Consider the following 13,604-nt stretch of genomic DNA (forward strand, 5'->3'; position numbering starts at 1 on the left):
TTTAAGTTACTTTCACCTCTGACTATAAAACACTTTAACCCAACCATTTTCCTCCCTGTTGGTTGTCACTTCCCACTAACACCCAGTGGGCTTCCTCACCCACGCTCAAGCCCATGGGGAGAGATTCCAAAGACAAAAAGGGGAGCAAGGTGCTCAACTCCTATTGGGTTTCATTTCACTGCCCTTTGATTTGAGCTTTGACTGAAAGTCAAGCAGCAGTTGGGGCCCTAACTCCCCTTTGTTTCTTTGAAAAGCTCTCCCACAGTCTGCTCAGTTGCCTGTTCCTGAGGTGGAAAACAGCAGCTGACAGGTGGATTGAGAAAGGGAGATATCTGTGGGTCTAGGAGAATGTTTCCAGTAGCAGAAAATCTGGTGAGACTTGCCCTAGACAATAGGTTTGACCTCTCATTCTTCTCAAGACTGGAAATCCTCTGTGATCTCTGGCTAGTGCCTCTTAACAGACCCATCTCCCAACCTTTAGACTACCTAGTCTCTAGTTGTCATCTACATCAAACTGGAATATATATATATATCCATTAAATAATTAATCAACCCTCCCCCATGAGATTCCCAGAGCCTGGGCTCCAGCCCAAGCTCGAAACTCTACACTGCAATTAAGCAGCATCACAGCCCAAATCCCATGAGCGTGAGTCAGCTGACATGGACCAGCCACAGATGTTTAACTGCAGTGTAGACCAGCGGTCCCCAACTTCTTCATCTGGCAGTCGCCAGACAAAGGACCGTGGGGGCGGTAGAAAATCCGACGAAATGCTACCAAATTTCGGCGGCATTTTGGTGTCATCGAGAGGTGTCGCTGCCGAAATGCCACCGAATTTCAGTGGCATTTCGGCAGATGTTCGACCACCGGCCAGGACACAGGCGCATTTAGCGGGCACCACCTTGGGGACCGTTGGTGTAGACATACCCAAAGAAAGTGACAAATTAGTAGGAGAGACACTCACTAAGCACCTCAGAACCAGTCCCTATTTCCTCAGAAATTAAAAGACAAGATAAATACTGTTCAAATCAAACAACAAATAAAAGCTTCCTTCTTTCTGATGATGATAATAATTTGTTCTTCAGCCATTCAAAAAGCTCAGAGTTTATACTAATATTAGTTGGTGCAGCAAGGGGGCCTCACTCCCCACCGCGCCTGAAAGGAACAGGCCAGAACAGGTGCGGCAATGGGCGGAGCCACCACCAGCTGTCCCCGCCCCCTGGAAGTCAAGGGACGGGACAGGAAGTCCAAGGCCACCACCATCTGTCCCCGTCCCCCGGAAGTCAAGGGGCGGGACAGGAAGTATGAAAGCCTGGCCCCAGCGCTCAGTTGAGAGAAGGCTGCCGGAGAAGGCAGACGCTGGGGCCTGAGCTCCCGCTGGGCCCAGCCTACCCCGTGCTCGGTACCCAGAGAAGTGTTGGCCTGACCTACCCCGTGCTCGATACCCGGAGGAGTACTGGCCTGACCTACCCGGTACCCAGAGGAGCTGCCTGAGCTTCCCGATGGCCGGCCTTCGGAGGAGCTGTCGGAGCCTTCCGACGCCCCGTACCCAGAGGAGTGGACTGGACTTCCCGACGCTTGGTATCCTGAGGAACCCATGGTCTGGGACCCACCGGACAACGCTGGCGGATGGCAGGTACCCAGTGAGGGGGAGGTTGGAAGTGGCCCGGGGGCAGCCGACTCCAGTCAGGCTGCAGACTCACCTGAGCCGACGTCAATGTGTTTCGGTCAGGATCCCTCACTGACCACCAGCAGTGTTGACCGCTACTAGGGCCCCGGGCTGGAACGCAGTGGAGTGGGAGGGCCTGCGTTCCCCCTGCCACCACTTCAAGGGTGGCAGACTCCCCCTCCTCCCTGGCCTGAACAGGCCATTCCTGGTGTTTGTTGGTGCAACCCCTCCTGAAGGGCCTGGGCCCTGAGTCGCTTGTTGCCCCGCCCTGGGCCAGGGCCCAGGCTTGCTGCACCTGAACTGCTTGTCTGCTCAGCCCTGCAACAAAGGGCCTGAGCCCCCGATAAACTGTGCCTGTTTGCTCAGCCCTGCAACAGAAGGGCCTGAGCCCTCTATTAACTGTGCCTGTTTGCTCAGCCCTGCAACAGAGGGCCCGAGCCCCCTATTAACTGTGTCTGCTCCGCCCTGCAGCAGAGCGTCTGACTCTAAGTGACAGTGGGCGGTCGCACAGCCCCAAAGCAAGGGGCGGGCCCCGGGGCAACGGAGTGCGGTAAGCCGGCGTGGCTCCCCCCTGCCTTCAAGGAGGGTTGAGCCCCAGCCCCGCTCTGCTACAGTTGGGTTAATTTGAAACCCAACTATGTACACAGATTTTCTCCTAGCATCACAACAAATCAGTAGCAGAGCCAAGACTGGAAGCCTTGATTCCCATTCTCTTGCTCTAACTACTTGCTTCCCCCATTCTCCTTCTCTTCCCTCATTTCTTCAGTGAGGTCACAATTCGGTGTTTGTTTGCATCAAAATTACGTTGGAAGCGACTGTGATATCACAGGCAGAGTTGTGAAATCAGTGAATGAATCAAATAGAACAAGAGGTAAAGTAAAAAGCCACCACAAATATCTTGATAATCGGCAAGATTAAGAAAGAAATTCAGAAAATATACATAACAGTTGAATGAGGGGTTACTAGAACCTAATATTTAAATTGATATGAGAGCAGAATTGGGGCTTTTTAATTGCTATTATTAGATGTGGCACTTTGATAATTTGCCAGATTCCTGAAGAAGACAGAACAATATATAAAATTGGAAATCTCTTTAAGATTTGCTTAAAGGACAAGCAAAACTCAGTCTGTGGATGGAAGTCACTATCCCTGGCGGATGTAGATCCTCCCACTTTAAAGAAACAAGTAAAACTCTCTCGACTGGTGCAGCTAGATTGGGGAAACCTAGGGGACTGAGTTCAGAGACTACGGTATTTCTCTGCTCTTTATATGATTTGGGCCATTGTTTGCAGGTGTCCAGGCACAGAGAGGAAGACCTTTCCTTCTCTCTTCTCCATTTCTTGGTCTCTCCAGGCCCAGCTCTCTCTTCAGGGCCAATCTGCTACCCTGATGTGCTGTGAAGCTCTATTTTTTCCCTTCTCTTTGACTCTAAGGTTCGTCATGGAAAAACAGAGGGACAGTAGCTGATATGTCTGGCTTGGCCTCCTCGATTTCCTCCCCAGAGCACAGGCAGAAAGAAGACCAGAGGACATGACCTAATCCAGGAGACAGAAGAAACCTGACAGAAACATCAAAGTAACTGAGAAGCCAGAAATAGGGGAAGATGTCTCTGGTGCTACTGTTTCCATGTGCTAATTTGTGGCACACAGATATCCCCATCTGGTCTCTCGTTGACTGTCTGCCTGCTCCATGTCCCAGTCTTCCTGAAATGATAATGTGGCCAATATTTCACACCAAACTTCTTCAACAGAATGACAGATAAATCAGCCAGTTGGACTGAAGGAGTGAGGAACCAGGGCCTGATCTTGCTCTCTTGAACTCCATGGGAGTTTTGGCATTGGATGCAACAGCAGTGAGATTGGATCCCACAAGTGAAAAGAGATTGAGATAGTTTAAAATGGTCTCTTATAACTGAGGGTCATCCATTGGAGGTAGGTATTAGTGGTGGTTCCAATACAGTTTTTCAAATAGCCTTGAGATATAGCAAACAATTATGCATTGGGTAGCTTTAAGTCATGGCGAGGTGCTTTAAGAAGCCTAGGACAGTCAGGAGGTCTGAAATTCTATTCCATCCCTGCCACCAAATTGAAATGAAACATTGGACAAGTCCCTTAACCTCTGTGCCTCAATTTCCCCAAGTGAGAAACGGGGATAATAATATTTATCCAGCTCTGAAGAGTGCCTTGAGATATTATTGCTTAATTAAAAGTAAAATCTTGTATTGCGGTGGAGAGATGCTTTTGGAGGGAGAGTGGAAAACACATGAATAAAATATACCATTATTCCACAGAAGCAAAGTGCTGAAAGCAGGGCACAGTTAGTTAGCCAGCTGGGAACATTATGTTGGAATGCTAGACTCACTGAAACTATGAATTGTAGTTAAAGCTCATATTCAAACATGTTTATATAGGCATTTGACCTGTTGGCCATGATAACATAGCTTAGTGACTAACAAATTAAAATGGGGCATTCTTGGTTCCACACCAAATATGCTTACATATTGAAAGAAACAACATTACTACAAAGTGAAAAATAAACGCAACAATCACCAGAAGTGTATTTGGAATTTGTATTTGACAGGTGCCACCATTGCCTGAGTGTTAAACTTTGAACAAGGAAAACTTCCACTTCCTCTTGTGCCTGATCCTTATATAAAATCAACTCATTTATTTTAACAAGGTGCAATGCACCATCATTTTCCCTTTTCTCTCAGCTTGAGCCTACACCACCATTTTGTTGCTGCTATGCAAAACAAACAACCAGCAAAATGGTAGCTATTAATAATACAATGAATAATGATCTACGTAGAAATCCTGCCATCAGCACCAACAGCCCATCTATTGCCAATGTCGGTGTTTCCAGATAACCAGCTCTGAGTTTAATCCATACGGTGCTACCAATCCCCAAGAACAATGTACAGAATGTCTTTAGCTCTGCATATGCTATATGCATACTGACTACCCTAAGATCGCAAAAAGAACATACTAATTTGTTGCTCTATATAGACTTTCAAGAAAAATGACCTATTATATGGACATCAACAGCAGTGCTGACAGCCTTAAAGGAAGGTCTGATTCTCCATAACAGAAGTAGGATAATGAATGACAGCGATCAGTCAGCAGGGAGGAATGTCTGATAAATACAGAAACAAGTAGTACCAGATTGAAGTGGGCAACATGTTAATGCTATCGTCACACGTACAGTCCCCTACTACTAGACTTCTTTCCACTGCTATAGCAAAAGCAGTATCTAACTCCTGAATGGAATATTCTGCTGTTATGTGTCTGAAGCATCCTTCAAGAATTCTTACATAACTGCTACACAGAAGGAAAGAGAGAAAGAGAAAAGAAAAAAGACAGTGTAAAATACTTATGTATAGATTATATATTGATGCATATAAACATTAGATTGCACATTTGACTTTTTAACAACTTCACAAAATAATTGGATTAGAACAAAAATCAGTATCCCAAATACATAGCTATCCAAGCACAGAAAAGAAACTGTTGACTCGTATAAGGACAATAATGCTCACAGAAAACCTTAATATAGTTGTGCCTGAATGCCCAGTGTTCCTGGCCACTGCCTGTGCAGCTATCTAGTTTGGAGTTAAAATTATTTTCAGATTGAATTTTGCTTTTAAGAATGACATAAATACTTGTTTACTTTTCATACATCCAGTCAAGTTACCAACCTTCTCATATATAATAATTTGAAAACTTTACTTTCCAGTAATTCATAAGCACAGCACTACTCACGGACTTCAACCTATATTTACAGTTATACTGGATGTTCTCTCTTATGCTTTATAGGAACTAGTTTTTACAAACTCAATGACAACCCTTGAACATGCTATAACTTCATATGAAGATTGCTCTTGTAAAACATATATTATATGGATTATAGAAGTATTAATTTTCAATTTTGTATTAAAATTTTAATTCTTGTCAGTTTTGTTTTACAGCATCAAACATTAAAAATAATGGTCTTTTATTTAATCTTTCATTAAATCTTTATAGAACTTGTCCACAGTGAAGGTTTTTATGCATACAAGTACTAAAGAGCTTAATTAACCATACTTCATTGTAGAACTTTAAAATATCTTGTAAAAATTCTTCTTGTAATTTATTTTGAAAAATGCTAGGCAGGTAAAAACAAAGGTCAAAAGTCACATTGGATAATAGCTGATGGTTTTGATAATGCTAATTATATATTACTAAGTAATAAAGGTAGAAAGGGAAATATGAGCACTAAAAGAAAGATAAACATCCCAATGCTGGATTTAAAAGAAAAAATAATAAATTTTTTTTAAATGTCTTTGTAGCTCACTGTCATCAATCAAAGACATAATGAAGCCTGAATTAAAAATGTCAGTTTCTGTGAATGTTGATAACTTGGTTCTTTGTTGTACAAGTCAAAATGTGTCTGTTTGATGGGTTAAAATGACAGTCTGAAAATGGGAGAAGCTGGAGCTAAAAAAAGAAGAAAAAAACAAAACAAAAAAAGACTTACAAAAAGTAGGCCCATAATGTAGTACTTTAAGGGGAAGACCTGTAGGGTAGGAGCCAGTATCTTTAGGAAGTAACCAAGCAGCACTAAAAGGCAATGTCCACGGCCAATCAAAACTATTTCTCTAGCTGCTGGGGCTCTTGCATCTCCGTCTTCACACTAGACTGGAAACTCTTTGTACTAATTGCCAGACTGTACCAGATTTTCTGGTTCAGTTCCATCCTATAATTGACTGACAATGATGGGCAAGGAAGGGGAAAAATTCAGGCTCACCACTGCAAGAAGAGGGTCAGAAATGGTTTCATAGGGAGCACATCATTGCTTGGCACTAAATGCAGGGTTAAGCAAGCATCGTCTGCACTTTCTTCTAATTCCTAGGTTAAAAAAGGATGGAAAAAACATTCAAACTGTAGCAGGGCATGGATAGGATCTTGTAAAGTAATATACACTCTGTGAAAATCTTTCACAAGAAAAGGAAATGCCTGAAAGGGTCAGGAGTTTTTGGAGATTGGGCTATAGTTGCAGATATCATTTTTTTTAATAATAAAAAGGGACAAAGTTATAATTTAAGAGTTGTGAAACTATAAAAACGCACTCATTCTACAACAGAACACACTTATCTTAGTCATAATCAAGTATATGCTTATAAACCATAACTTTATCACGCAATTAAAGCAATTTACAAATCTAAGCACTGAAAATAACCAAAGTGCAATATAACTTTTAATGAAAAAGGTAGGAATCTAGTAATATAAAGTACACAGAAAAGATTTTAAAATATTTTAAACATGTAACATCCACATACATTCAATATGCACATATTTCACTATTGTGCATCTAGTGTAATTCACAGCAGTTAATGTACATACTTAATTGTACAATTTGCTTCTAATTGTTTAGCCAATGTAATAAAATATAGGGAGAACACAATACTGGCGACAAATAAATGAAGGTTTCTTCAAGAGTTGGACTAAGGACAATGTCCTTCAGATTATGTATCTTATTTACTCCCAGTTGTTTCCTGCCTACTTTATTTCAAGCAAACCGCACCCCCAGCAGAATGTCCATCAAAATATTTAAAGCACAGCACCAAAATCTAAAATGGAAAACAAGCCATTAGTTATGGCAAGGCAGGTCAGAATCACATATGATCATCTGAGCTATAAATGTACCGGAAATATGCCATCAGGTCATACAAACATTTTCCCCATACTCTTACACTAGTTTTTGGAACATACAAATGTGCAGAATACCTGTGCCAGCAGCACTTCATTGTGCAAGTCACATAGCATCCACTTCAGTTTTTAGTTACAAGTCAATTACTGTACAAGGAAAGGTACATTTCACTCAAATCCATCTCCCCTAACCTCTGCACCCCTCACTCCAAGAATGATTCATTTTCCTGGTAAACTGAAACTTGCTACGCTAGCGTGCCCTCTACAAAAGTTACAAATAAGTGATACACTGCAAAGTTTCAGAGCTAGGCCAATAAAGTTAGCATCTTATAATCACAGGCAGCAGAGGAGTTAGGTAGAATCTTACCTTTCAAACCCTGAACAGAGCTGTCTTTTATGAGGCCTATACCAGCTGACAAGTCCTGGGACTTTCTCAAACACAGTACCCATACAGGTGAAATTCTAATAGGTGGTAAACACCTGAGAGCAGGACAAGAAGACTATAAGAAAGAAGAAACCAAATGAGTAAAATGTCTTCCCAGAGCCACAGTCAGCTCTTGTGCATGGGGAGTTACGAATGCACTGGCTATAGACTTTTGTCCAAAGCTGTAGTGTTTTTTTTTTTTTTTTAAGTGAAGCTAGATTAGTTCATACAAAACTCAACAATACAGCACTGAAACCCATTGTTGATATTCAACATTTTTCACATAGCGGAACAGAATAGACAATACGGTATCTAGGAAACCATGGGCTGGATTACAAACTGATGATATCTCATCCTTCTGGAGGGCCTGTAATCCTTTTTATTACCTACCACAGCAAAAACAAAACAAAACAAAACAAAAAACACAAACACAAACATCTCCACCACAGCATAAACCATCCAAAATGAATATTATTGCAACTTTGACAAAAAAAAACAGAATGAATTAAAAGGAAATCTTTTGCCTAAACCCTAACAAAATGAAATAAAAAGGAATAGATGACATTCAGATAATTTTAATAACTACGAAACATGCAGCATTTGGATACCAGCACCCTGGAACTAGTTTTAAAAATAACTTCCTACCTATTTATTTAAAAGTAGAGCTGATCCCTGAACTAGGCCTGATATTATTTCTTATACAGCTTTTGCAATTTAAATGTTGTAATGTATTTCATGAATATCTCAGAGCATTACAAGACTAGCTATATTCCCTTTTATAAAAAATGTTACTTCTGACTGGAATTATTACTGCACGTATAGTAACATCTGAAATAAATGATCAGACTGGATCCTGACACTGAACAAAGAATTATTCCAACTCAAAAGTCAGTTTAACAGTCTACCCTAACCTGCCTAGTTTTCAGCATTCATGGTTTCAAGATGCTTCAATACTGACTGCGTTTTAACCTGTTTCTGCAATGCTTAAACTCACCAAAATAATTATAATTAAATTGATTCTCTGTGTTATATTTGCTACTCTGTTAAATCTTTTAATGTTATTAACCTGCCAGGCTCATTCCATTTTTACACACTCCAGTTCCCATATTTTCCTTAAAACCCCAAATAGTCTAGGTAGCCACAGAAGTGATTGTTCCTACCAGTTTCTTTTCATCACTTCTGCAATTGACCAATTGACAACTGATTGATGGTTATCTTTTCACTTCAACAATGAAAGAAATTACCATCACTATAGCTATGTACAGTAAATGCCGCCAGAGTAAATTACATGATTCTAAAATTCTCCTTAGCTCACTTAGTAAAACATCAACACAAAAAGTTTCTTTTTTGCCTCTCTTCCTGTACTGCAGATTTGGCCTTTCCTGTCAGCTTCAGAAAAGAACTTGACAGCTTCTTTAAAAAGAGGAGTATAAAAGAACTTGAATAAGGGATGGCACAGGGCCGGGCTAAGGCTTCCATTCTCTGCAAGTGGCTATTCTCTGCACTGAAAAAAAAAATATATTAGGCATGTGAGCACAGATAAGCCACATAAGAATACCCCAAAGAATATTCTCAGTGACCTTGAGATTCTGCTGCAATTCCTTAACCATTCTATGTTGGAAGAGCTTCATGAATTCTGAACTTTATAATGGTTAACTTATTTCAAGTATGTGGAATTTATTCTCTGTGATTGTGTGTGTGGAGGGAGAAATACTCCCACAAAATTAGAAAAAAAAAAGTTTGGCACTATGGAATAACATAACTTCAATTAGTGCAGAAGTACAAGGATAACTTTATGTCATTATGAAAGAGTCAAACTTGCATAGTGCTGATGGACAAGAGTTTTAATTTAGCCTAAAAATGAAAGTTTTGATTTTTATCTAACATTCTTTAGCTCCAGCACAGCAGGATATTGAAGATTTTTTTAATCACTATAAATTTGAAATATATTTTAGGTAGGTTAAAGATACTGTTGAGAAAGAGAATGAAGGATTTATTAAATTTTATTCCCTCTCTGAGGAGAGGTTTAAAACACAAACAAAAATAAGAGAATTATTCCCTACTGAGACTTTGTATGTCCATAAAATTTATTTTTGTAAATATCAAAAGATAATTCTAATCCTATTTTTGTTGCCCAAAGAGATTTTTACAATGATGTAAGAGTCCTTTTTTAACAGCACACAATTAAATCATAAACAGATCCCTCTTCAGTCTAAACTATGTCCTTTAAAACTACTCAAAATAATTATTGCAGCAAGAGTCTTTGACAGCACATTGCCCTTCACTTTTAAGTGTAAGTCTTCTACTGTTTTGGTTGCAAACAGAGCCAAGTCTGGTCAGTTTTCAGACTTTTCCCATTAATTTATTCTGAAGACACAATTCCACACTAATTTATTCTCTTCTCCCACCATGTACCCTCCGTCCAAAGAGCTAGGTGCATAATGGGGAATACTGAGGTTCACCTTCTTGTTAAGTATCAGTCATAGGCCACTGCTGGAGGCAAGGTATTGGACTTGATGGACAACAGGTTATATATGGAATGACAAATCCTACTCCAACTTACTTTATACCCACAGATCCCATCTACAAATAGCTGCTAAGTGGTGTTTCAGCATAACCCAAGAGGATGGAATATATTGTGCTATGGACACACCCTTCCAAGGAGTGTCCAGCAAAGAGTTATGATAGTAGAATTGTCAGTCCTTGCCTTCTGGTCCTCAGTTGCATGCTTGGCAGGAGGTGCCTCAACTCCAAGGGCTGAAATCCCAAGCCTGATTCTATTACGTGGTAGTACAACATGCTACCATCCCTGCCATCAAATTACCTCATCACCTTAGATATGTATTCATACAACAGTAACTTCTTTGCCCTCTGAACTTACAATCAGCATTAGTAAAATCATTCAGGACTACTGTGTCCAGTTCCAGTATCCACACTTCAAAACACACCTTGAAAAATTGGAAATGGCTCAGAAGAGATACAGGAAAAAGTCAAGGTCTGGAAAACGTACTTTATAGCGAGAGGCTTATTAAGATCAATGTAAGAGGCGATTTAATCGTGGTCTACAAGTACCTACTGTGCAGCAGATTTCTGATAGGAGAGAGATCTTTAATCTAGCAAACAAAGGCATAGCAAGATCCAAGAGCTTGAAGCTGAAGCAAGAAAAATTAAGACTAGAAACTAGGAACAAATTGTTAACAGTAAGGGCAAACTCCATCACATGAAGTCTTTAAATCAAAACCAGACACCTTCCTAGAAGATATGCTCTAGAGTCTAGCTCATCAAGAAGTAATTGGTTTGATGTCAGAATTATTCGGTGAAACTGTATGGCCAGTATTATGGAGCAGGTCAGACAAGATAATCATAACGGTTCCATGTGGACTTTATGAATCTACATATATTAAGGGGTTGATCCAAAAGACACTGAAGTCACTTTTCCCCTAGGAATTTTTTCCTCTGATAAGAATAAAACTAATCGATATAATGCACTCTCTATTGAAAAAAGCTTATTGTACAGAAAAGTGTGTTTTGAAGTCCTAACCCTTTACAGTTTTCACTTAAATTGTGCATTTAATTAATTAAATACATTAGCAAAAGCAACTATATAATGGTGTAATTTTTACATTAATCATAAATATCTATTTAGAAAAGACAGGTGAAATATAAGTATGCTGTGACTGCAGAGGCTGAAGGGAAAATGGAACATTTAAATAAGCGACTTATTCACTATTTCTTGGACAAGAAATGTACTCCTTTGGGGTTATCCTCCTCATGTTGTACACTGAAAAGTCTGCTCTCAGATCTGCATAGCTGATACCGGTATTTTGCTCTGCATACAAGAACAGATATCCAACTCCAGAGATGTCAATAAAAGTTCCATGCATGCAGGCAATGTAGCACATTATATATTAAAATCTTTATGGATTTGCAGAACACCAGAACCAACCAGATCTGAGAGCAGAGTTTTGGTTTTAGTTATGCCCATATGAAAATCTGGAAACCCAACACAGTTTACATATCGGAAATTCTAGGGCTGGATGAACATTTTTATAATTTTCAATTTCTATGATTTTTTCATTGAAAGTTAAGCAAAAAGACAGCCTGAAATTTTCATTTACTTTTTTTGCAAAAATGATGTCCCATTTTTCAACAAGCTATGGATAGTTCAGTCCAGAACCAGATGTGAAAGTTGCAGTTCTGGTCTGTCTCTCTAGACTAAACCATAGATAATGATGTTCTGTTCCTTCAATGGTATCCAACTGTGATAATACACAAAGGTTGTATGATGATAATGCAGTTGAGAAGACCTTTGGAGAAAAATGACTTAATGCCATCTCCCTGGGCTGCTATGAAAGACAAATGCTTCATTGGGGTATTGCTGCGGACCTGATAGTGTAGTTGGGTGTTTTTGATGATGTCACCTCTGTGCAACAATGGTTTCCAATGGTGAATAGCTGGGATCTCATCACTGAATAAAAAGATTAAAGAATGTTTATGCTAATTAGGTTCAATGGAGGAAAACTGTCATACACAGCAAGTTGTGAGTGTGTTGCAAGGGTAGGCAGAGATTGAGTGATAGCTAGGAATGATGAGAAGAATGAGAGAATCAGGCTCAGAAAGCGAAAAATTGACAGTCTTAAACTGTTTACTGGTATAATAATAAACTTATACTGAAGAGCATTGAAATCAAAGGTACAATTGTAATTAAAACATGCCATATATTAGATAAGCATTTTTCAGAACAGTCCTTTGCCCACTTTGAAACTGTCTTTAAAAATAATCTACTCTTAAACCCTCATCCTTTTGAAGGTAGACATTGCAAATGCATTGATGAGATGATTAAATAAAATATTTTCATGACCTCCAATGTTACTTTATTAAACACTAATGTTCTGTCAAACAGAAAAAATCCAAGGTGATATAGAACCTAAGATTTCTGGAAAGATACCTGTTCCAAAACTGGGTGCACCAGTAAATTACCCAACACCTCATAGCTATGCCCAACTCTCATTCAACCAGCCAGTCTTGCCAAGTTTTCACCTCGACATTTTCCTGTTCTTGTAACACGGCTCTCAAAACATATGGAACAGCAAGTTGAACCACTACAGTATCAGGCAAGAACTACTCTGCTTATTAGTTGTACAGCAACAAAACCCCAAGTTATATCTTCTAATGAGCTGACTCTTTTGGCAGAACATAACCTCCCCTAAGAGACTGGGTGAAAACAGTGCATCACGGACTAGCACTTCTGGAACCAAACAAAATTCTTCCATCATCATTTACTAAACAAGTAGATAGAACTCAACCATTTTCAAGAAAGATCTAGTCAAACCTATGTAAGAAAACAGACAAAAACTGCTAACAGTTTCAGGAATCTGAATGTATCCATGACATGGCATTACTGCAATTGTTACTAAGGGTAGATGATAATAAACCAGTACTAAGTAAGTACCTGATCCAAAACCCACTGAAGTCATTAGTAAGACTTCCATTGACTTCATTGGGCTTTGCACCACGCATGATTAATGTAGGTGGAGGGTCTGACATCTTAGGCAAGAGAAATTATCAGCATTCTGAACAGATTCTCCTAGATTTTACCAGTGTTTTCTGCAAAACACTGGAGAAAACTTTCACCTCTGTTATTTGATTCTGTTGATGGTTCTTTGAACACCTAAATATGCAAAGAGAATGGCTAGATTGTCTGATCATAACTGCTAACCTGGGTAAGAGAAATTTCCTCAATAACTTCTGAAGTTCAGTCCCAATTTCTGCTTCAAACAAGCCTTCTTCAGCTTCAGGTAGATATTTACAAGTGAAATCTACGGAAGA

At 39.7% G+C, this 13,604-nt stretch overlaps 1 long non-coding RNA gene across 3 annotated transcripts in view; it reads right to left on the reverse strand.

The window, feature by feature from the left end:
* The window catches only part of LOC115657799, a 393,014-nt gene that overhangs the window by 99,969 nt on the left and 279,441 nt on the right, over window positions 1-13,604 (reverse strand). The window contains exon 1 of one of the 3 annotated variants that reach the window (XR_004002059.1): window positions 7,719-7,931. The exons of the other annotated variants lie outside the window; for them this stretch is intronic. This is a non-coding gene — a long non-coding RNA (uncharacterized LOC115657799). Of the gene's footprint in view, window positions 1-7,718; window positions 7,932-13,604 lie in introns of those variants that run through there. 3 annotated transcript variants of the gene reach the window in all.

Source organism: Gopherus evgoodei, chromosome 9 (assembly GCF_007399415.2).
Source record: "Gopherus evgoodei ecotype Sinaloan lineage chromosome 9, rGopEvg1_v1.p, whole genome shotgun sequence".
Lineage (NCBI taxonomy): Eukaryota > Metazoa > Chordata > Testudines > Testudinidae > Gopherus > Gopherus evgoodei.